Here is a 23,361-nt window from a genome sequence, read left to right as displayed (position 1 = left end):
CAGTATTCTTCACAGGGTACCATTTTAAGCTGAAAAGGGCAAAGACTGCTGATTTTAGGCCAAGGTTGGATTTTTCCAAACTCCTGCATAAGGCAAATCCCAGAGGCCAGCAGCCTTCTGACAGACAACTGCAGCTGCACCACGGCCTCTACCTGCGCGGTGTCACAAAGCTTGTAGCCGAAAAGGGTCACATATGGCTACATCCAGGTGCCAACTTTTTGTCAGATGCAGCTGCTTGCGTCGGGCAGGAGCGGGAGGATGTCCTGTGTCATTTTGCTGGTTCAGTTTGAGGGACTGCAGCCAAAAAAAGAGAAACGTAACAGGAAGAACTGGGACTAAAGTGAGCAAGGCTCCGGGTAAGAGCTGTGTTTTTCCCCGCTGCTTTTTGGTGACTGGGCAGGGGGACCTGCTCTTCTCTGCGACATCAAATTGCAGGGGGACAGCTCTGTGCCCCTGTAAGGACTACGGGAGACAGAGACCCTCGGTGGGTACGTCCCTCCGCGATTGATGGAGTGGAGGTGGGGTCCCAACCAAAGGCAAGCTGAGCCACCCCACGCTCGCTATTTTGGGCAATAGTGCCCTACGCCCGCCCCCTCCAGGCCTGGCAGCCCCTCGGGCTCGGCCCCCCCGCGCCGCTCCCGCCGGGACGGGCACGCCGGGGGGGCGGGCACAGCATCCCGCCGCCTCCCGCACGGCCGCGCTCCCGGCGGGGAGCGTAGAGCGGGTGAGTGCGGCGCCGGTGAGTGCGGGCGGTGCGGGCAGCGGGCTCAGGCCGGGCCGGGCGGGGGGCAAGCGGCGCTCCAGCCCGGCCGTGGCTGCGGGAAGTGGATCGGCCTCCCGGTCCGGGTGCCGACGGGGACACCCCGCGGGAGCCGCGGCGGGGGCGTGGGAGGGGCCGCTCGCCCTACGGAGCGTTCCCGGCGGCGCGGAGCTTCCAGGTACCGTGCGAGTCCCTCCCGGCCCCCCGCTCCGCGACCCCGGTCCCGGGCATCCCTGTGGGCATCGAAAGGAAGGGGGAGAAGTTTGGAGTGGAGGGCGGGCAACTCCGGGCGAGTGGTGAAGCTGTTCCTGAGGCTGCTCCTGGGGACGTGATGTCCCGTGTCCCACCGTGTCCCAGGCGTTTTGCGTGACCGTGGATAGATCACGGATAATCTGTCCGTGCTTCCCTGCCCTGGATGCTTTCTGACTGACCAGGTTTAATGTCTATTAACGCCAGGTATTAAGCCTTTAGGGAAACTGCTAATCGGTGTCATACGTAGGCTGCCCCTCATCGGGAAGGAAGCTGAAATGAGTTTTTCTCCGGGAGAAAAGCAATCAGAAGTGCACCAGGTGCGACCTTTAACTGCATCTCCTTCGTGAAATTATGTTTGTATGCTCAAATTAATCAGTAGCGACAACATGAAGACTAGAGAGTAAAAATACAGGTTTTATTTACACAGTGGCACTGTTTAGGTATATTAAAATACATTTCTGAAACATAACCGTTTTGCATGAAGTCCATAATCTAAGTTGCACGGACAGGATAATGAACAACTAACACGCAGTTTGTGGATGCAAAAGATGTTCCTAGAAAATCACTTAAAATACATCATTAACTTTCAGCTTTCTGTGCATGTAAGGAGTGTCCTTGTACTTAGATCATGTACAAGGCAGGAAATTTTCTTTCTGATTGCCGCAAAATGTTGGCAATAACAAAATTGTTTCTTAGTCCAGTTAAAAATGGTGCTTTTCAGCATTTGATAATTTGTGGACTCTGAAGAGCAAGCAAGTGCTTTTAATGAAGGAAGAAGTAAAAGAGTATTCAACATTCCTGAAGCAATAGAAAAAATATTCTTTAAGCAATATAATAGATAAAATTGTCTACACCAGGCTATTTGTCTGGTTGGTACAGATACATTCAATTCTTAAAGTTCTACATTTTGAAACGAAATGAGACTTTGGTCATTCTAAGAAAATCCTGTCCACCTCTTGGGTCATTGTGGTTAAGACTGGAGAACGTGGAAATACATGAGGCATATCGACTTGCCCAGCATAACTTCATCACATTTTGAAGCTAGAAAAAAACAGGGTTTTATGAAATATTTGATCGGAACAGAGACCTTGAAAACAGCTGAAGGAAAGACCATGACACTTTGTTTACCTTTTCTCACTGAAGAAGTCATGGGGATGAGAATGGTTGTTGGGGTTTTTTGCTTCAATTGTTAATATTCTCTTTGAAATGTTGAACTTGAATGTTTGTGCTATGATGTTTTTGAGATATTACATTGTGGTTGATAAAAATTACTTATATACTAGTAAAATAATTTGCAACTTAACTAGAAATACCCAAATAACTCCTAAAAGCAACCACTTTACTGTACTGTTAGAGGGAAGGTTTAGTTATGTAAATTATTTTTGAAATACAGCCTGTTGGAACAGAGACCAGTGTTGTTTTTCTTTTTTTTTTTTTTTTATTAGTCATGTCATGATAGTGAAAAGCTTAAGCAAAACAGCATAACATACATCACTATGCTATAAAAATATACATGAACTTCAGAATCATGACAAATTTAAAAAATACTAATGCAAACAATGAAATGCAGAGAGAAAGAAACTCATGCAGGTCATGTTGTTAATCTGTCTGGAAGTGCAAAACTGTTCCCTTGTGTCCATTTTTTTATTGTCCTGTACAAATAATATTTTCTATTAGTATATTGATGAGTGTTTTTAATGGGCCTTTCAGAATGTAACTACATCCTTCAATTTCTAAAACCTGAGATGGAAAATCTGTGAGGAATCGTTTGTGTAGTTTTCTCATTCAGCTCAAGATCATATGTTCCGTGAACTCCTGCTGGGCTTTTTGCTGGACTTCATTGATTTCTTCTCCTGGCAAAGATGCCCCAGGACTGCACTCAGTTCTTTGGGCATGGCTCCCTCCTGGCTGGCTTTGGGGGCAAAGTGAGGGAAATCGGTGTGCTCTCTCCATATCTTGATGTCCAAAGAGCCTCCATTCACTGTGTCTCCCTAGGGTGGTCCTTGTTCTCTCGAACAGTTCCATGAGCAGTGCAACAGTGCAGGATTTCAGATTGGTGCCTTAATTTGTTCCACCCTGTGGCATCCAGACTGGCCACTCAGACCCATGGGATCACCTCCAGCACTGAAAGGGGAGAATTACAAAAGTAAATCCAAGTGATCTTGTCTGGTAGAAGTATTTAGACAGTCAAACATCTGTGTTAGAATGGATTAAGATTCTAGTGTTTGCGTTTTTGCAAGGGGATCATCCAGATTTTCATTGCAGCCTCAGAGTATGGCTTAGCAGAAATCCTAGAAAGTCAGAAATGGTGATCTGTTTGTGAAAAGCTCCCAAATCTGTGCATTCCTCACGTGAAATAATGTCTTCTATACTTGACTTAATAATTTTGGGTTTAGAAGTTTTTCCCATTTTAGATTTGTGTTTGTTATGTCTTCCCTTCTGCCTTGTCTGTATTAATTTCAGTCTGGTTTCCTAAGGAGATGAAGCTAAAACAACAATAATGCTGTCTGACTGATAGCTCCCCTCATTGCCTTGGAGTAATGTTTTTACCCCTGGAGATTAATTTCAACCAGTATAAATAGAAGAGCGGAGATTTCAAAGTGATGAAATCTTACAAACCTCAAGACTTCTGGTATTGTGTGGGTGCTCCATAGTATGTTGAGTGTTACCGCTTCTGCTGCTCAAGGCTTGGTGATTATATTTTTCAATTTCTTTGCTCCTTGGGAGTGCACAGTCTTGGTAGTTTTGATCGTGCCTTTTCTTCTCCATAGTCCCCTCAAAGTAAGCTCCATGTCTCCGAGATGTTTCTGGTAATTGGTTATATATACAAATGCTGTTATTTTTTTAACTTCATAAACTGACATGTTGAATTCCTAGCCTGTAATTTAATACTTCTTGATACAGGGTTGATAGCCAATGGTGCAGTAATTTTCTTTTTTTATCTTGACTCAGTGCAAACACTCGATTAATGTGGTCACAATAAAACCCAGTTTCTTCCACAATCAGTTTCTCTGAATTGCTTACAAGTTTTTGATTAGACTTTAATTTACTTCCTACTGCCACTGCTGTTTCTTCTGGCTATGGTTACATCCAAACATCCTCTTCTGCTTTCTCTGCACAGCAGGCTGCTGTAACACTCTCCCCGTGTCATGACAGGAGAATGATAGTGGAGGAGAAATATGAAAAGGTATTATGAGTTTATCTAGCAAGACCTTTATAAATACATGTTGCTTTTATTGACTTTTAAGTGGTGGTTATTGTTCTGATAATTTGTTCTGTTATATAGCTAAAGTTAAGAGATATGTTTATGGGTAATTGCCCATTTTCTTCTCTTCCTCGTCTTGACAACTTTAATATCATCACAATACTGGTCTGTCTTTTATCTTTCATTATCTCCTTATAAGATTGCTGTGAGTAGGTTTTTTTGGGAAAGGTGAGTTTGGTTGTTTGGGTTTTTTTTAATTTTGTTTTTTAGAGAGCTGTAATAGTATATTAGGTTGATTTGCTAGTTTTTTCCCTGTTGTAGAAATCCTATCAACTGGCCTTACTCTCTGGGAATGAATGTACATCTATAAATGAAACTAATTTATTACAGTGCTCAGTGGATAATGTTCACTTCTTTTAAAATACTTGTCTGCATTCAAGTTGCACTAAGCTCTCCTCTACATCTTTTATAATCATTTATATATTATTAAAGCCTTCATTCCCCACTGAGGACAGGAGCACTGTGCTTGTATAGCAATTACATTTTGATTTTATTCTCTTGTTTTATCTTAGCAAGAGGAAGGACAAAATGCACAATGATGTCTTTTTCTCTGGGAACAAGCACACATGCTCATGTAGCATCTTGCCCTGCCTCATCTTCTTGCACTTTGATGGAGCCAAACATCCTTCCCTGCCACAAGGACCTGGCCTCCTGGCAGCCCCACATGGAACGTGTTCCGTGCAGCTGCCACTCTGCGCCCTGGGCCGGGTGCCTCCCAGCTGGTGTAAGAGACAACTCCCACAGAGGTTTCTCACCCCCTACCCTTCACCAGCAGCTGTGTGGCTCCCGGAAATGTGGGATGTAGTGGCATACGTAGGTGATACCCAGTTTCTTTCAGTTCAAATGCATCCAAGGGATGGATCTCAAAACCATGCCAGTGGAAGTGTTTAATTTGTATTGTGGTGAAAGATTGGGTAGGGTGTGCAAACCCGTGCCATTACCTTGGCAGGTTGGAGAAGGGCAGTGACATCCTACAGAGAGGGAGTGTGGCTCTGCCCAGAGGCCAGGGGCCTGGGCTGGGCAAGACATCAGCAGGGCTGAGAGCAGGAGCCCTTCACCTGTGGTTGAGGCAGAAAATCTGACTATAGCCTAAAAAAAAACACTGTCAGCAAAGGGAGACGATCATTTTACCAGCTGGATCAGGTTTGCAGAGCACATGCAAAGATGTGTACCCAGAGCAGCCTTTGAGTGTGGATCTGTGCCAGGTGCACTCAGGCTGAGGCATTTGGACAGGAGGTGTTCAGCCTGCTTCCCAGAGTGCAGTATGGGCTGAATATATGCAGCAGAAGCTTTTGCTGCATGTGCTTGCTTTTGTATGTAGCACACATTTTTCCATGCTGACCCTGGAGTGGGAGCAGGTCTGTGCTAGGTTGTGCTGCAAGGACACAGCTCTTAATTAAAAACCTTCTATTTTCTGTGTCCTTAGGAAAATCCCAGGGAAAAAATTGCAGATCGGGGAGCACCTCTTGCTTTTTTCTTTTAGCTGCTTCTTCTTTTTTTAATCTACAGATTAAACAGTATTTGCTGCATACAGAACAATAGCAAAACTATCTCTGTAGGACCATCCTGTCCACATATTCCATCCAACAGAGGAAGGTGAAGAGGGTTTGTAGTACACAGTAGTATTTATGCCTGCAGATCTGAGCACCTGCTGATGCAGAACAGAGGGAATAATTTGTACTGCTTTCTAGGCCTCATGGGCAAATGGGCAGCCTTTTATTTTGGCCTTTTTCAATTACCTCTGCAACCAGTTTGCAAAATTCTGTGGGAAACCCAGAAGTTTGCCCATAGGCTCCTGAGTAACCTGGAACTGTGATTAATAATGCAGCTTCACAGTTGTTGAAACGACCTTGGAAGATGTGCAACCTTCAACACTTCTTGGGCAGTAGGTACAGCTTCCTCCTCTGCAATGAAAACCCATCCCTCAGAGTCAGCACTGGATTGGATCAACATCCCGTAACTCATTTTATGTAAAGAGAAGCTAGCAGATCCATTAAAACAATATTACAGTGATCCTCACTGGAGTACACAAGCTGTTTTTAGAAGACAAACCCAGATACCTTCACATCTTTGTGTTTGATCTTTCTTCCTGATAGAGCAGGCTGACTTGTTGAAGGGTGGTGTCACTAGGATATTCTTCATGGTATTTTGAATTAGTTGTGAATTCAAAACAGTTAGCACTACCTGTGTGATAGGCCTTAAAAGAAAAGGAAGCAACACCTTTTCAGACAGATGCAGAAGCACTGGCAGCTGTTAAATATTTCTTACTAACCAATGAAAGTACTCTGTGGTATCACTGATGCCAAAGATTGTCATTGAGATGAGTGTACACCCTCCCTCTGCCTCATCAAAAATAGCTTTAATTCCTGGGCAATACGTGATATGCTTTGTCCATAAGCAATTTATATCCACAGAGGTGGATTTTATAGTCCTAAATTAAGGGAGTTTCCATTAAATAGCATTGATAAGATTTGTCCTGTGAATATTTACAGGGAGACCTTTATATGTCTCTTCTGTCTGTTGTAGACAAGGTGTAGTTGGATAAGAGGACTAAAGGAAGCAGAAGACAGGAAGATTTCGCCTGGAAATTCTGTCTCTGAGTGGACAAGCAGTTCTGAAAGTAGCACGTGAAATGTTAACCATTCCCTTGTGGTTCCAAGTAGAAGGATATGGTTTGCTAATATGTGAAGTATACAGGGCTTAGCCAGTTGTGAATAGTGTTGGCTTTGGCAGATGACACAACAAAGTGTTAAGCAATCATATGGCACTTCATCTTAACTTAAATCTATGATACAGTGGGAGTGCAGGAATTTTGCTGCTCTTTGTATGAATAAAAATTTTGAGGATTGGCTTTATAGACTGTTCTGACAAAAAAGCCAGCCTGGAACTGAGGAGCAGGGCAGAGCTCTGCAATTCTGTTGTCACTTCTTCCAGATCATGGATGGGATGCTCTTACAGATACAACTTGTAATGGGAAGACGAGACACCAGTTTAGCTGTAACCCTGCCTGTAGCAGAGGTGGACTGGGGCACAGGTATGCACTTCCAGTCCTGACACACGGAGTCAGATGATGCTCTGGAGTTGGCCAGGGCTGTCGGTACAGTTCACCTTACCTGTTTCCTTGTAAAATGGGATGCACTTTCCTCTATGGAAGGAGCCATTTTCTAGAGTATCAAAAGCATGATCATCAGGGCTGGAGAAGTTACCTGTGAGGAGAGACTGAGGGATGGACTGCCTGAGGGGGCATGGCTCTGGGAGTGCTGACAGCAGCCCCTGGTACTGTAGGGAGGTGGTCAAGAAGAGACACAAAGGGCATCAGCTGGACCAAGTCAGAGAGGTTCAGATGGTGCACAAACAAAAGGGGCCAGGGAGGCAGGGGTGTGGGCTGCCCAGGGTGGCTGTGCCAGTTCCATTCTGGGGGTGTTCCAGTCCCAAGGGGGGGCAACCCTGATCAACCCCATCTGACCTCGATGATGAGCTGGTCCAGGGACATCCTGAGCTCCCATCCAGCCTGAGCTGTCCCATGACTCTGTCATTCAAAGTTCAAAACCAAAGCTGAGACTCTGTAAAGTTACAGTGAAGTCCTTGTTAACCATCTATGCATGAAAAATGTAACAGGAAAGAGCAACATTATTTACCAGAGTGAAAGAAGGCCAGCAACAGTATCTTTAATAAGAAATAACAAATAGTTGCTAACAACAGCATAGTGGTTTGCAGTCCCTGCCTTAAAATATCTTGCTAATATAGTCTGCCTTAGATATGGTTAAATTCAATGTTGCAACACAATTTCTAACTGTTCTGCATGTGATCTGTTTCGGGCTTCAAGTCTAATTCAGCCTGCTATTGCTTTTGTTCACTTAAGAAAAGCTTTCTCCAAGGCATAATGCAGCACAATAAAAACGCAGGGATTTCTGTAAACATGTTTTGCTAAAGCCTTAATGTGATAGTTATGTTCTGTGTTCAGAAATGAAACACTGAACCTACTGCTTTCTTGGAAGTAGGCATCATGTGCAGTGGTGTGATTTTGATCTTTAAAAGAAAGGTCCCTACGTAAACATGGGGTTCTTCTAATGTATCTTGCTTGTTTTTCTTCTTGGGAAGGTCAGGTATTAGAAATTCAATACTACCCTTTTGATGTTTTCTCTAAATGTCTTCTCAGAAGAGCTGAAGTGCAGTGAAACCTCTTGATAACAAAGTCTCTAGAGAAGACAGCCACTCACTAAAATGTTATTAAGACTGTGAGTTCCTTCTGTCTAACAAAAAAAAAAGGAGGGGGAAATTAAAAGCAATGTCTTCTACAATAGTCTCATTTAAACAAACAGCAAGCAAAAAGCTCCTCTCCATGTTGTCAAAGCTTTTTCATAAGCAGTGATTGAACATATGTTCCCTGAGTAACGTAAAAGAGTTTGCATTAAGAAGCCAGTGGTGCTTTCAACCACTTCCTCACTCTTCCCCATCATTATTCAGAAGCTGTCACTAAAAGTGCTCGGTGTTTATCTCAGAGAGCTTAAAAAAGCTTAAAAAGATGAGTGTGGGAGGGTTGGGGGAATATTTGTTTTCTTTCTTCTTAAACTGGCATTTGTTTGCTGGAAAAGCTAGAATCGTGGAAGGAATTGAATAAAAATAAATCTCAGCCAATTCCTAATGGAAACAACCTATTATTGATGTGGTTGGAAGCTTTCCACTTGAACGTGGAAGGTATATAGCATGTTGCCTTTAGGAAAAGGCTCATTGAAAAGGTAATGCTACCTTTTTCTGTTCTGAATTGGTAGTTTTATTACTTGCAGTTTGAAGAGAGCGTACATGCTGTCCACACAGTTGCTTTTATTAATGAGTAACTCACTTTTATGTGCCTTCTCTCCTTCAAGATTCTCATTACTTACAGGTAGCTGGAAGTAGTGCTTCAAAGTAAAACAGAATAAATGGGATGATGTGTTTCTCAAACTGATTTCCCAAGAGACTCAATGTATTGCTTCTGTTCTAGCAAGTTTTGAAAAAGAAATAAAATAAATAAATATTAAGTCATGACACTAATTTATTTACCTTTAATGAATATTAACATAATTCCAAATTGAAACCTATTGCTGTAATCACATTTAAGGAGAGTTTCTTGTTTTGCACAGTTTCTTGTTTTGCATGAACTATAATAATTCATACATCTTAGCATGAATTCAAGCATTCTTAGCAGAAACTCAGCTATTTTAAAGGGATGTAATAAGACGTTTAACGCTATAATCACTGTATTAATTGACTGGTTAACAATCCAACCTTTGTAGAGAATTTAATTCACATAAAGGGAGAACAAACAAAATCGGAGGCCTCTTTAGAAAGAAATAGCAATTGTTGGTCTGTGGAGCATAGGAGAAAACTGAACAAATTTATCCAGCTGATCTATTTTGAACATCCACATGGTGCGATATCTCCCTCATGATTCTGACAACCAAAAAAAAATCAATTAAAACTTCACACCTTAATGATCTTAAAAGTTGCTGGTCCTTTAGATTTCTGTAAAACCTAGAACCTGAGGTTCTATTGCTTAAAATTAAATAAAGATTTATATTCTGGAAGAACTGAAAGATGAGATTCAGAGATGCACCTTTTTAAGAAAGGAAACTTTTAAATTATACTTAATGGCTTGATTAGCCCTTACTGTAAATATTTTAACTATGCAACTTTTCTAGGCATACATTTTGAAAGGAAATAGTAATTATTTTTTTTTAATCTGTATCTTGGTCTCATTTCTGTACCTTTTCAAAATTTAGGAAAAAGTGTGTAAGAGGTGAATCAAAGCAAATTAAGAAAATGTCAGTTTAAATTTGAATGGCTTGACACTTCCCAACTACCACACTCCCCTCTCCTCCCAAAGCTGTTCCATTCGATTGAAGTCACCAAAAAGCTGGGATTTACAACCCAGACCTTTCTGTATGGCTGCCTTTCAAGGTAGGATTGAATGTATTTATTACTGCACTATTCCTTATAGAGAACTGGAGGACAGAGATAAGAGCCGTCAGTGCTGTCTCTGGAGCAAAGGATGTCTCCTGTAATCCCAGTTTCCTTGCTGAGAATTTCCCACGTCAGTATTTTGTATAGGAAGAGAAACAAGGCTGACAGCTCAAGCTGCCATCTGACGGGAGTCACATTTGATGTGTTGATGGCAGTGGATCCGCTGGTTGTGTCTGTGACAAGCGAGGTGGTCCAGTGTTCAGGCTTAGAAAAGCAGGAGCCCATCAAAGATGAGACATAATTACCATTTGAAATTAAGCTTTTCGCAAAATGAGGATATTTGTTCAGATGTCTCACCAGGAGCTGGCAGAGAGATCTGGCTCCACTCTTCCTGTGCCGGTCTAAACTGCTCCAGCAAGACAGGGGGCCAGTCTGTATATATAGCCCAACAAAATAGGTGTGGGTAAGACCTAGTTCTGATTTTCTAGTGTCTGTGTTGACTTCTCCTGTGTTTTGGGGCAAAGGCCTTCACAGCAGAATACATAGAGACATGTTCTTTTGATGAAGACCATGTCTTTTTAAGGCTTGATTTCCTAAGAGACAGTATAGCATTCAAAAGCATGAGGATAGATGGCTCATCACAAAATGGGATGTGATGAGGGGGAAGATCTCAGCCTCAGGCAGCATGGGAGCTAAAAACAGCTCGGTGGTGTTGCTGCGAGTTGTGTTTGCACAGTGCCAGCACAGCCAGTACTGAACTTGGGAAAGGCTGGAGATGTTCTGGGAATGTTCAGAGGACTGAATCCTTGGGAGGAAAAAAACCCCTGAAACTAAAGAAGGAATATTATGGCATGTTCATGTCTGGTATCAGTAAGGGAGTTTCAAAATTGTTAAGAAAATAGGCATATGGACTGTATAAAAGACTTATTTTGGGTGAGAAACATAGCAGACACTGTTCTCCTTACATCTCTTCAGAAAGTGTCTTAGCACATTTTTCTGTAGATTTGTGTCCCTGAATTTAGGAAGGGAGGGTGAGGGGGAAGGCAAGCTGAGAAGAGAGCTGGAATATGATAGGGCTTAGCACCAGTTTGTTTGCAAATGGAAGATGCAGAGGAGCTGCAGTGATGTGGTATCTTGTTAATTATGTTTCACTTGAAAAACTGCCACTCAGGAGAAAAAGGCATTTCCACTAACAGCTCTGGAGTTGTAATCCTATGGGAAATGCAACTCTATGCAAAGGTGGTGCTCAGCATTTGTTGGTGAACTGTGACATCTGAAATGATATATCTCTAATTAAAAATGGAGTTTAACTCTTCTAAACATTCAACAAACACATATTGCGACTCCAATTTGAATATTTAAACTGCGAACAAAGTACCAAGAAAACTCACCACTAATTCTGTGACATCTGCTTTATGGAGGAAATTGTGCCCTCATTTTCTAAATTAGAGGAACAAAAATAACAGTTAATTATTTTTTTTCTCAGGTCATGCTGCATTTGGTAATAAATCACTGGAAAATAGCTCATGACTTGTGTTTACTTCTTGTTTGGGGTGCTGAGTTTGTGGGATGTTCACTTGAACGCCTTGGGAAAGGCAGCCCACCAGTGGGAGAGGGGGCAGAGCTGAGGTGGCAGAGCAGCAGGCAGCTTGGGAAACAAGGTCTGTGGCACCAGGAAAGAGCTTGAGGACCCTCGCTCTTTGGCCTTGGGGCTGTGAACCAGGACTTTGACAATGGGCGTCAATGATACTCAAAAGAGGAGTGAGATAAAAGGTCAGAATGGCTTTGTTTTATAACCAAAATGTGCAGGATGTCTGTTGCGGAGAATGGTGGGTGCCAAAATGAATGTGCTTTGTCGACAGCAGTTGTACCCAGGTGTCATCTCATGTTCCGGGAGCTGTGGCAGGGTGTTTGGATGTAGGTTATTTTTCTTCTTCAAGGTAGAGGACACTTTGAATACCATTTAAAATCTTGGATAACCCCCTCCTCCATTAAAGAATAAATGGATGCTATAAAAATACCAAGGCTGGAACATTTCCTTGGGTCATAAATTTTCCATAAAAAGACTGCTCTTCAACAATTTAATGCCGGGGCTGGTACTGATACTTGGGTTTAATAGGGTTTATTAAAGTATCTTTACTATTCAGAAGAATAAAGTTGTTCTGGTAGTTTTGTACTATTTTGCACTGCATACGCAGCACTGTTTTGTTGTACAGACTTATCTTATTTTTGTCTCTACAATTCGGTAAGAGCTGTGATGTTATGGTGTACTGGTAGATCTGTATAACCAGAAAAGATACTGGTAATCAAACATGAATATCTGTAGGAAAGGTCATCTTAGTTATCAGATGCATGTCTTTTTCCCATCCACTGACTTGCTGTTTTAGTAGCTCTGGGGTGGCACAGATTTGTTACTAATCCTTGCTTTGCATCAGCAGTGCATACTGAGATAATGCAGGAATTGTATGGAGCTTTAGAGTGATGGATGGTTCAGATTAAAATAAAACAACAAAGAAACAAAAAACCCAAACATATCAAAACAGCCTTTTTACCATGCAACCCTGATTTTTTTGGCTGTGTTTTTTTTTTTTCTCTGGGACTGAGTAGTGAGGGCAGCTATCCAATTAATCCAGAATGAGCTTCGACAAAAATGCTGATGTGCAGCATCACAGTACCTCCCAGCAATAGCAAGTTCCTCCCTCTCCACATCTAATAGTGTGGGACATGGGGAAGGGGAGTAAGATCTGCAGCTGTTTTTCTGCTGCTTGTTGTATTGCATCTGTTGACCATACACACCACTGGCTTTGGGCTCACACCCCCACCTTGGCTTGGTGGTTTCATGGCCGTTTGTGGCCCCAATTCCTGCACAAGTTTTCAGCTTTTTCTCCATCTTGTTGATGAGCCACATCTGGCTGTCAGAGTTGATTAATGCTAAGGTCTGGGTTGTGGCATCTGAAAGATCCCTCCACATTGTGATTTGGTGATATGAATGTTATGGATCATCCTCCATTGGAAGTGTTCTTCTGGGGCTGCAGGCCACATCCCCTTCAGATGGGGATCTGTGAGGTTAAGGGTGGATTTTCTTGTCCCTGCTAAAATGGGAAAACATTACCTTCTGAGTCGTGAGATGAAACCTTCAAAGCACAGAATAGACAACTGTGTCACCATGGAAGCTTCTTGAAAGAGTGAGGAGTTCATGTCCTCTAGTGAGGCAAACGAGTGACATGACCTGGATTCAGTTGTGCTTAGCAAGTGATAATAGAAATTCATTTTTTGTGAAAAGTTTATGATCCCAGAAATGTTTACTGACCTGTATGTAAAACATGTTGCACAAGGCAAGGGTTCTGCCATCACACAGACTGGGCACTGTTTTTTCACTCAACTTGTTTTGCTCTACAACCATTAAACTACTCCTGGTCCATTCAACTATTTCAGCTCACTTTGTAAGCAATCTGAAACCTCACTTTGCTAAATAGAGCTTTCCTGGATATGTAGGTTCAGCTGCGTGAAATCTCAGAAAGGCTATTGGTATATCCTGACTTTGATTTTTCTTCTTATAGTGGTTCACAGGTCCAGATAAAATTAACACTTGCACTGATAAAGGACTTAGTGTGAGCTTGCAGCTCATTCTCCTTTGAGTAGGTTATTTTGTCTGCATCAGTTTTTGGTATCTGGTACCCATTTTTCTGTAGCCGAAAGACCAGAATTCCAGGAGAGTAGTTTATTTGTTAATGTGGCTCCTTTTTTCTTCATATACATACAATTTTCATATATATATATATCTTGAGGATTTTGTCAGTCAGCTGATGTGTTCAAAACATGCATCTCTGAGAAATCACGTATTAGCTCACAAAACTCAGTGACCATGAAAACTGAGAAGACCATGTAGGCCAGGCTGACTGATGCATCCTAAGAATATATGGTAGGAAGGGCATTAGGCACAAACCCCTGACAGATGGTATTTGGGGCAGGGTAGCTTTTGTGCTTTTAACAGACATGATAGTTCTGCTAAATAACTGCTGTCTCCTCTCCTTCATGCGGCCCTGAGGATTCTTTGAAGAAGCAAAAAAATAACTAAGGACAAATAGAAAAAACTCAGAGCATTGTATGAGAAGTTGGCTGTAGAGCTTGAGCATCCTTCAGTGAGAATGGGTATGCTTGGATTGCTATGCATGAATATTTTTATGATGTTCAATAAAACTCTGAAAGGAACTTGGTTGAATATAGGGAATCTTGGGTCCTATGCCCATGTGTCGCTTCATTTCTGTGAGATGTATCCACCCTATTTCTATTTCAATTGGGATTTTATGCATTTGTTTGGAAGCAGTGCATCCTTAGGAGATCTTTTTAGCAGCTCTTTCAAGAACTGTAGTTTCTTGAAAGCACCCTTCAGGGGGTGCTTTTAGCCAGCTTAGACCCACAACTCATCAAGGCTTCAGGAATGGACCGCCCAGGACTTGAAGGGTAGAGTCTTGTGTTGGTTCCTCCGCTTTGTGGAGGCTGAGGGTAAATGGAAGTGAATTTGGCTTCTGATATATATATCAGAATATCTGTTACAAATCGTACCTGGCTACATTAGCCTCACAGATGCATCTCTCCAGCACAGTGGTACACTGGCCCTGCTTTTTTTGGGGGGATGTCATCCATGCCAAAGGCAATTAAAAAATCTATAGTTCTGCCTGCTTGTTGCTGTAAAGCTGCATGGTTGATTGATGTGTGACCTGACCATATCCTTGTGTAGAACACTGACATGTGAACTGTGTTCAGAATAAGTGCATTTGTTCTTTTCCTCAATATATAGGATAAGGTAAAGCTGTCATTCCTGGAATGAACGTAGAGTATGCTGTTCCTGTGCATACCTCAGAGAGAGATGGACCAGGAATAATACCTGGTGAATTAACATCAGAATTATTTTCACTTGCAGGTTGCTTAAAGCTGCACAAGTATTGTTTCACAATTTCAGTGGTATACATAGCAGAGAGAAGAGCAGGAACACCACCAGATTGCCTGAGGTCTGGTGTGACAGCACATTGAGTCCAGAGGTGACCTTCAGTTCTCAGCAATGTGATACCCAGTGTGCTAAGGCTTCCTTCCATTGTTTTATTTCAGGTTTGATCTCAGTGATACCGGACATGGAATAATACACGGTCAGTCACAGCCTGTTAGGTCAAAAGAAACATTAGCAAATGCAGTTATAGAGCCTGCATGGTGGATAACCTTGTGCTAACAGACATGGCTACTCATAAAGAGTTTAGGAATATAGTTAGGTCATGTAGAAAGAAAAGTAGAGAGACAAAAGCACACTCTGAACTCAAACTAGCCACTTCTGTTAGGGATAAAAAGAAGTGCTTCTACAAATACATCAATAGCAAAAGGAGGGGCAAGGAAAACCTCCATTCTTTGTTGGACATGGGGGGAACATAGTCACCAAAGATGAGGAAAAGGCTGACGTACTTAACACCTTCTTTGCCTCAGTTTTCAACAGTAAGACAGGTTGTCCTCAGGACAACTGGCTTCCAGAACTGGTAGACAGAGACAGGAAGGCGAATAGCCCCCCCTGTAATCCAGGAGGAAACAGTGACCTGCTGAGCCACTTGGATCCTCACAAGTCTATGAGACCAGATGGGATCCATCCTAGGGTGATGAGGGAGCTAGCGGAATAGTTTACCAAGCCACTCTCCATCATTTACCAACAGTCCTGGCTCACTGGGGAGGTCCCAGATGATTGGAAGTTGGCGAATGTCACACCGATCCACAAAAAGGGCTGCAAGGAGGACCTGGGAAATTACAGGCCCATCAGCCTGACCTCAGTGCCTGGCAAGGTTATGGAGCAGATCATCCTCAGTGCAATCACACAACACCTACAGGATGGACAAGGGACCAGACCCAGCCAGCACAGCTTTAGGAAGGGCAGGTCCTGTCTGACCAACCTGATCTCCTTTTATGATCAGGTGACCCTCATGGTGGATGAGGGGAAGGCTGTGGATGTGGTCTATCTGGACTTCAGTAAAGCCTTTGACACCATCTCCCACAGCATACTCCTGGAAAAGCTGGCAGCCAACGGCTTGGACAGGGGCACTCTGTGCTAGGTCAGGAACTGGCTGGAGGGCCGGGCCCAGAGAGTGGTGGGGAACGGGGCTGCATCCAGTTGGCAGCCAGTCACTAGTGGTGTCCCCCAGGGATCAGTGTTGGGCCCAGTTCTGTTTAATATCTTTATTGATGATCTGGATGAGGGGATTGAGTCCACCATTAGCAAACGTGCAGATGACACCAAGTTGGGGGGAAGTGTTGATCTGCTGAAAGGCAGGAGGGCTCTGCAGAGGGACCTGGACAGGCTGGAGAGTTGGGCTGATTCCAATGGGATGAGGTTCAACAGGGCCAAGTGCCGGGTCCTCCACTTTGGCCACAACAACCCCCTGCAGTGCTACAGGCTGGGCACAGAGTGGCTGGAGAGCAGCCAGGCAGAAAGGGACCTGGGAGTTTGGACTGACAGGAAGCTGAACATGAGCCAGCAGTGTGCCCAGGTGGCCAAGAAGGCCAATGGCATCCTGGCCTGGATCAGGAACAGTGTGGCCAGCGGGACCAGGGAAGTGATTCTTCCCCTGTAGTCAGCGCTGGTGAGGCCACACCATGAGTACTGTGTCCAGTTCTGGGCCCCTCAGTTCAGGAAGGATATTGAGGTGCTGGAGCAGGTCCAGAGAGGAGCAACAAGGCTGGTGAAGGTACTTGAGCACAAGTCCTATGAGAAGAGGCTGAAGGAGCTGGGGCTGTTCAGCCTGGAGAAGAGGATGCTCAGGGGAGACCTCATCACTCTCTACAACTACCTGAAAGGAGGTTGTAGCCAAGTGGGGGTTGGTCTCTTCTCCCAGGCAACCAGCAGTAGGACAAGAGGGCATGGTCTTAAGCTGTGCCAGGGGAAGTTTAGGTTGGATATTACGAAGAAATTTTTTACGGAGAGAGTAATCAGACATTGGAATGGGCTGCCCAGGGAAGTGGTGGATTCACTGTCCCTGGAGGTTTTTAAAAAGAGACTGGATGTGGCACTTAGTGCCATGGTCTAGTTGTCAGGATGCTGTAGGATCAAGGATTGGACTTAATGATCTCGGAGGTCTTTTCCAACCTGGTTGATTCTATGATTCTGTGATTCTACGAGTCTTCTTTTGCAGGACAGTTTGCATGGGGGCAAGGGAGGAGTAGGCACAATGATAATGTGGCATGAAATTAGGGAGGGGAAAATGAATGGTGGATCCAGCAGTGAATTTGAACATAAGGGAGTAGTGTTCAGACACACTTCTCTTCAGGCTAATCATCAAGCCTTCAGGCTTATCATCATTCTGCCATTAATATCAGTTTTGCATCTTCTTGTTATTATTTACTACATGCAGATATAAGTACTGTGTCTGGCCTACACAGTGGAAAAACAAAGACTGAAGAAATCCCTTTTCTGCTTCTGCTGTCCCTCTGCATCTCTTTAGGGATCAAACATGATTCATTATCTTCCCTGGGAGTGCCTTCCCCTCACCTCCAAACGCCATTCAGCCTTTGGAGAGTCCTGGTGTGAGAGCAGATTGCTTTAGCTGAACATTGGCAAGTGACTACAACCTGCAGCTGGAGTCTGTCTGGGCTTCTGACCCCTTTTCCTTCTCATCATAGGTTTTAAAGAGGGATTTAGTTTTGGAACTGCTGACTTCAGGTCTCACATCTATGCTGATGGCTTTATTTATGGCAAAGACAGAACATAAATTGTCATCTTCTGCCTGCCCAATGTCAGAGATGTCTCTGTAGACAGGACAGCAATTGTTGATTCTTTGGGGCATTTGACTTTTAAATTTCCTCCTCATCACCTTGCTTTAAAGAGCATTGCTTTGGTTGTTGGTTGCTCCTGTTGTCCTTTCAGAAGGGCACCCTGCAGCACTGCAGGGCTGCTTCTGCAGCCACCAGCAGAGAGTTACTGGGCTTCAGGGGTGATCAATATGGAAAAACCTACATATTCATCTCTTTGTGCACTTTAAAACTTTAAACTTCCCATTTTACCATTTAGGCAGAGTTTAGCACGAGTGAAGGGGTAACACAGTTTCAATAGGAAGACAAAATCGATAATCTTATGTTCTTTTCTGACTGATCTCTTTCAATCTTTAGAGTGCTCTTTCATTGTCTAGTTCTTATTTGAAATAAAAAAACTAAACTGAATGAACAGTTAAAGGGATCCTTTCCCATTTTCATCAGAAAGCTGATGTCTTAGCACAAAATACCCTTGTAATTTTCCACTTTCACATTCTGCTTTTTACCTCCAAAATCAGCAGACATATTTGACTTCTCCTTGCCATAGGAGGGACTAGTCCTACCCCTCTGCAGGGGATTTCTGTGGGCTTAGTTGAAGGTGATCTCTCACACCAGGTTCTGGAGGTTGAAATCAGAACTGGAAATGTTTTTATGTAATCTTCTCTTTGTTAGAAACATGATGTTCTGCCTTGTCACAGAAAGAAATGAGTTTACTTAAGTCAATGGTGATTAAATGACTTAGATTACTCTTTGGTAAGGAAAGGGGTGGAACTTTTCCACTTTCTTTGAACTGACATAATGGGGATTTCATTTATGGGGAGTTTGTTTTCATATTTTCCTCTAGAGCAGTTGAGGACAGTTGAGCTGGTTCTTATCAAATGGCAGTGTAGTGTGTTGTTGCTGAGAGAGGTAAAAAATAAGGAAAAACGCTCTGAACACACAAAGGTGCATCCCCTTGTATATTCTCCATGTGTCCAGTGCTCAGCAGCTCACTGGTTATTGGAGTCAGACACAGTATTTTTTAATTGCTGTTGATAGATTTTTGCTTGCTTCAGGTTTTTTTTGACCTTCTCAACGTTATCAATTACCTCTTTGACCTCTCATTTATTTAGATTGAACAGTTTTCAAATCCAGGGTAGATTTGCCACAGACATCCAGAAGTTGCTCCCTGAAGCCACCTGCATGACATCAGGCAAGTTCTGTCTTTGAAACAGTTGAAATTTGTTGCCTGTTAATTCTGTGAACATTTGAAATGCTAAGATCGTGTGTAATGGAAAGCAAACCATAAATCTGTGGAGATGTGTGAATTTGCAGTGTTGGTTTCTAACAGAGATATTGGCCAAGGGACAGGACATCGGGAATGATAGCCACCATCTTCTCAAAGCCAGCCCTCACTGCTGCCATATTTCACCTCTCTTTTGGTTTTAACTTCTTCCTTCTCATCAACCTCTTCCAGCTGGTGTGATTTGCTCCTTGTCCCATACCCCAGTTGTAGCCACTGCTTTCTTGTCCACTTCAAGTATATAGGGATGTTGCCATTGTCTTGCTAAGGCTAAGCAGTTTTGAAGACAAAAGCATTGCTCTTGTGCCTCTCAGCACATGCAGAAATACTGAGGTGAGAAAGGGTGTGTGTGCAATGAACACCCCTCAGATGATCTGGCTATTGATTATACTAAAGGTATACGTTGAAATGTCCCAGGAAAAGAGAATGGAACAGGAACCTGTCACAACGCTGGAAGAAACAGGGACTCTCTCCTATTGACAAGGAGAGCAGAATTCTTTAATGCTGTGTTTGAAAATCTGAAGAAAATATATGTTAACAAATCATCTGAACTTGTATAATTAAAATTAAGCCTAATTACAGGAGATTATATTTGCACTATATTGTTTCATTTAAATTCCTACAGATTCCACATGAGAAGTACATTCTCAGCAGTTCTGCAAATTAGTAAGTAATTCAGTATGTGCTTTCAGCCAGGACTGTTAAGGGAAAGTTGCTTAATTAGGCCTCATTAATACGGACAGATTTGTTTTTGAAAAACTGTTTTTCTGCCACTGAAAACAAGCTTCCTTCATTGCTCATTCTTGAATGTTTAAAACAGATTTAGAGTTTTAAATGCTCATCAATAAGTATTAATAACATACCCAGGTATGAAGAGGGTTTTTTTTCTCTCTGAATCTGTGAAATTTCTTATGAAAGTGGTAGAATGCCCTTATGCAAGTTACTGGTCGAGGAAAGAACTACAACTGTAAGCAGATGTGGCTTAAGCATAAGATAACCTACGAAGCAGCTATAGACATATTTTTAACCTTGATAAAAGAAGGTTAAAATGAAATGTCATTTTTTTATATATTTCACTGCAGATGAGGCTTATGACACAAGTTGTTTAGCTTAGTAGCTGCAACATGGGATCAGAAATTGAATTGACCTTCATTATCTGTTCAGACCTAGAGCTCACATATCTCTGTGTCTGGGAATGGTAAAAATATGCAAATTGATAAGCTTCATCCATTTTTGAAAGATAAACTCCTCAAATACAAGTTTACAATGTAGAAATCATTCCTGCCAATATCATTCATGTTCAGCATAGGCCGTGTGAGGAGGATTAAGCCATTGTGCATCCTCTCAGGGTTCAAAGGTGCTTCACAGAAGGCAGAATTCCTTGCTGCTAGTCCAAACATATACAAAATCACCCTCTTAGAGCCCTGTCCTGCATCTGAGATCCTGGAAATGCTCTCCCTGACTTCAGCATGAGTTGGATCAAGAATTCAACCCACATTAACATCACATCTTTATTTCTTCAACATAGACACCTTTTTTTACTTCAAAACCTCCAGGGACTGGGCACCACACTGCAATGGGGAAACAGTCCTCCAGATCAATACCATTATACTGGACCCATGAGGAATTACAATAAAGGATTTTTTCATTGGATAGATCCTGTCTACACCTCTCTCAAAAAGAACAGATGAATCTCTAAAGTTGCTCTACATGGGCATTAAAGATGTTCTGTAAAACCACTGCACAGTCTAAATTGATGCCATGTTTGCATATTTCAGAAGAAAGAGCAAGTTTGCCTCTTACAGCCAATACGATGTCATAATGGCGGTCAGGGGAGTAGGAAGCACATGGAGATCTGTAGACCGAAGTTCGGTCCCTCCCCTTCAGTCGAGCTGTACTCAGCCAGTAATCCTGTGCATCTCAACAGCTGGCATAAAATGCCTCTTAGTAGAGGTCAGTACTTAGGAGGCTGCTCCTAACGCAGATGCAAACTCATCTGAAGGCAGAACGAGGCAAAGGGTACAAACTGGGTAAAAACTGTTACCATGGATTCTCTCTTAGGAGACTGTTGCAAATGAATGGTTTAGGTCACTTAAAGAATCACTGTCCAAGGTACTGGCTAAAGAAGGTTTAATCTCAATTTGTGCAGGTGCATCTTGACAAAGTTTGATGGCAAGGTTCATTCTATGACTTTCTATGTAGATAAAGCATACAAAGAAAAATCAGTTTAGAATCAATTTTAAATGATTTACGTGGAGACCAGGTATGTAAGAGGGGAAGGATGTAAAAGGTAAGGAAGATATTCCCGTTGAGTCATGAGGTTCTAGGGGGACTCCCTTGCTTTCTAAACTCCTATTGGAGCCTAGGTATAGCTGAGCTCAATTTCAGTGCCAGGCTTGGTCAATGGTTTATGTCTAAAGGGTTTTGTAGGGAAATTAAAGGAGTAAGGGAGACCCTCTGTCTTGAAATGTTTTTGACCTTTCTAAGCAATTTCAGGCTGGCAAGGGGGTGAATTGGTGCCTTTCTTCCACAGTGTGTCAGAGGGATGTTGTTGGTTTTGGCATTTTCAAGTTAAAATTCAGTACAACATCAGCTTCATTAATCACAGTGTGAAGATAAAACCTGTCAGAGAATCCAACCTTTATCCTTGCCTTTTGCTCTTCTTTGAGGAGGAGAACAAAAGGTGTCAGATGTATCTAGGTGATAGTACTGAGACTCAGAAATTATAACTGGACGAAGGCAAAAAAATCTTAACCTTAGGTGCCAGGGATGGAAGTCTGAATATGAAAGGAGAACTCAGAGAGCAGACTTTCTGACTTGCTTTGCTTGAGGGTTCTGCTGTTCTGATCCTATTTTCTCTTTATGAATCAAATTTTTATCAAGCTGATTTTATTTCACTATTACACTAGTACAAAAAAAATATATATTATCAAATCTAGGGGTTTGTGTTTGTACTTGTATAAATAACTCTTTAGTAAGCTATTTTCTTAGTTATTTATACTACACAGCATCAGGGGATAAAAAAGAATCACTATGTAGATGTGCTTATATAAAGATTTTATTACTAAAGGAGCACTAAAAAATGAACCCCAGCCTAAAAGGCACATGCCATATTCACAATCTGGTATTTGGTGTTTGAAGTTCATACACATAAAGGTAGTAGCAGCCTTAACAGAAAGCATCAGTTTAGCATACATTTCAAAACTTGCAGTACTGACAGCTTCTACAGCTCTGATGAGTCAGCTGCATAGAGGTGAAAGATTTGTGATCTTCCTGTCAGCAAAAGCATATGAAGACCTGCTAGAGAAGGTAATGAGAATATTTGTGGTGTTTTTTACCTTCACTGCTATTTTTTTTTGATGACCCTTCATTTATAAATGGATATGGAAAACAAAGGAATCATAATTTTCTGGTGGCAAGTACAACGTTCGATTTCCAGGCTGAACTGTGTGGTTAATTAGTTATTTATGACAATGCTCTTTCAGGGCAAGGGTGGACTCATTTTGTGTTCATTGCAAGGATTACGCTGTTGTCTTTAAACTAAGGATTTGGGCAGGGGAGGTTCTGAGCAGTTTCTTACAGGCTGATAAATCACATGAAGCCACTGACAGCTTTCTCAATTGCTGTGACAACTCACTTGCACTTTCCTGATATTCCCTTACCACTTATCTTTGCAAAAGATATTGGTCGTAGTTGAAGTATGGTCTCCGATCCTGGCCAAAATCAATGGAATCAATAGATCTCTTCTGCCATTGATTCCTCTGCAGTTTGAAAACCATAATTGGGCCCTGGCACACCTTAAAACCCAATAAACTGTTACTGACTTCTTCATTTTGATTTTGGAGAATATTTCTATCATTGCAGTCTGTTGCCCTGTTGAACAGTAATGCCATTTACTGTGAGACATGCATCAGAACCACTACTGAATAAATGTAACTTCCACACTATGAAAGCAGATTTAAAGCTGGGCTTCCTAATATGTACCAGGACTGCGTGACTGCTAGCACTGACTTGTAGAAAGCGCTGTCTTGTACAGTGTTACAGACAGCACAAATACCTGGTACAGCTGCTCAGAGT

General features: G+C 42.4%; 1 protein-coding gene across 5 annotated transcripts in view; it reads left to right on the top strand.

Moving 5' to 3' along the window:
- The first annotated feature begins 392 nt into the window (after positions 1–392).
- Positions 393–23,361, top strand: part of PKIB (cAMP-dependent protein kinase inhibitor beta) — a 53,547-nt gene continuing 30,578 nt past the window's right edge. Inside the window, exon 1 of one of the 5 annotated variants that reach the window (XM_051792316.1) lies at positions 393–484. The gene's annotated coding sequence lies outside the window, so the exon portion shown is untranslated. Of the gene's footprint in view, positions 485–684; positions 740–872; positions 939–1,207; positions 1,330–23,361 lie in introns of those variants that run through there. The other 4 variants (XM_051792313.1, XM_051792318.1, XM_051792317.1 and 1 more) reach the window with 4 other exon arrangements.

The sequence above is a fragment of the Manacus candei genome, unplaced genomic scaffold (assembly GCF_025592945.1).
Source record: "Manacus candei isolate 608988 ecotype Guabito, Panama unplaced genomic scaffold, ASM2559294v1 h1tg000034l, whole genome shotgun sequence".
Taxonomy (NCBI): Eukaryota; Metazoa; Chordata; class Aves; order Passeriformes; family Pipridae; genus Manacus; species Manacus candei.
This window is presented reverse-complemented; position numbering and strand designations above follow the sequence as displayed.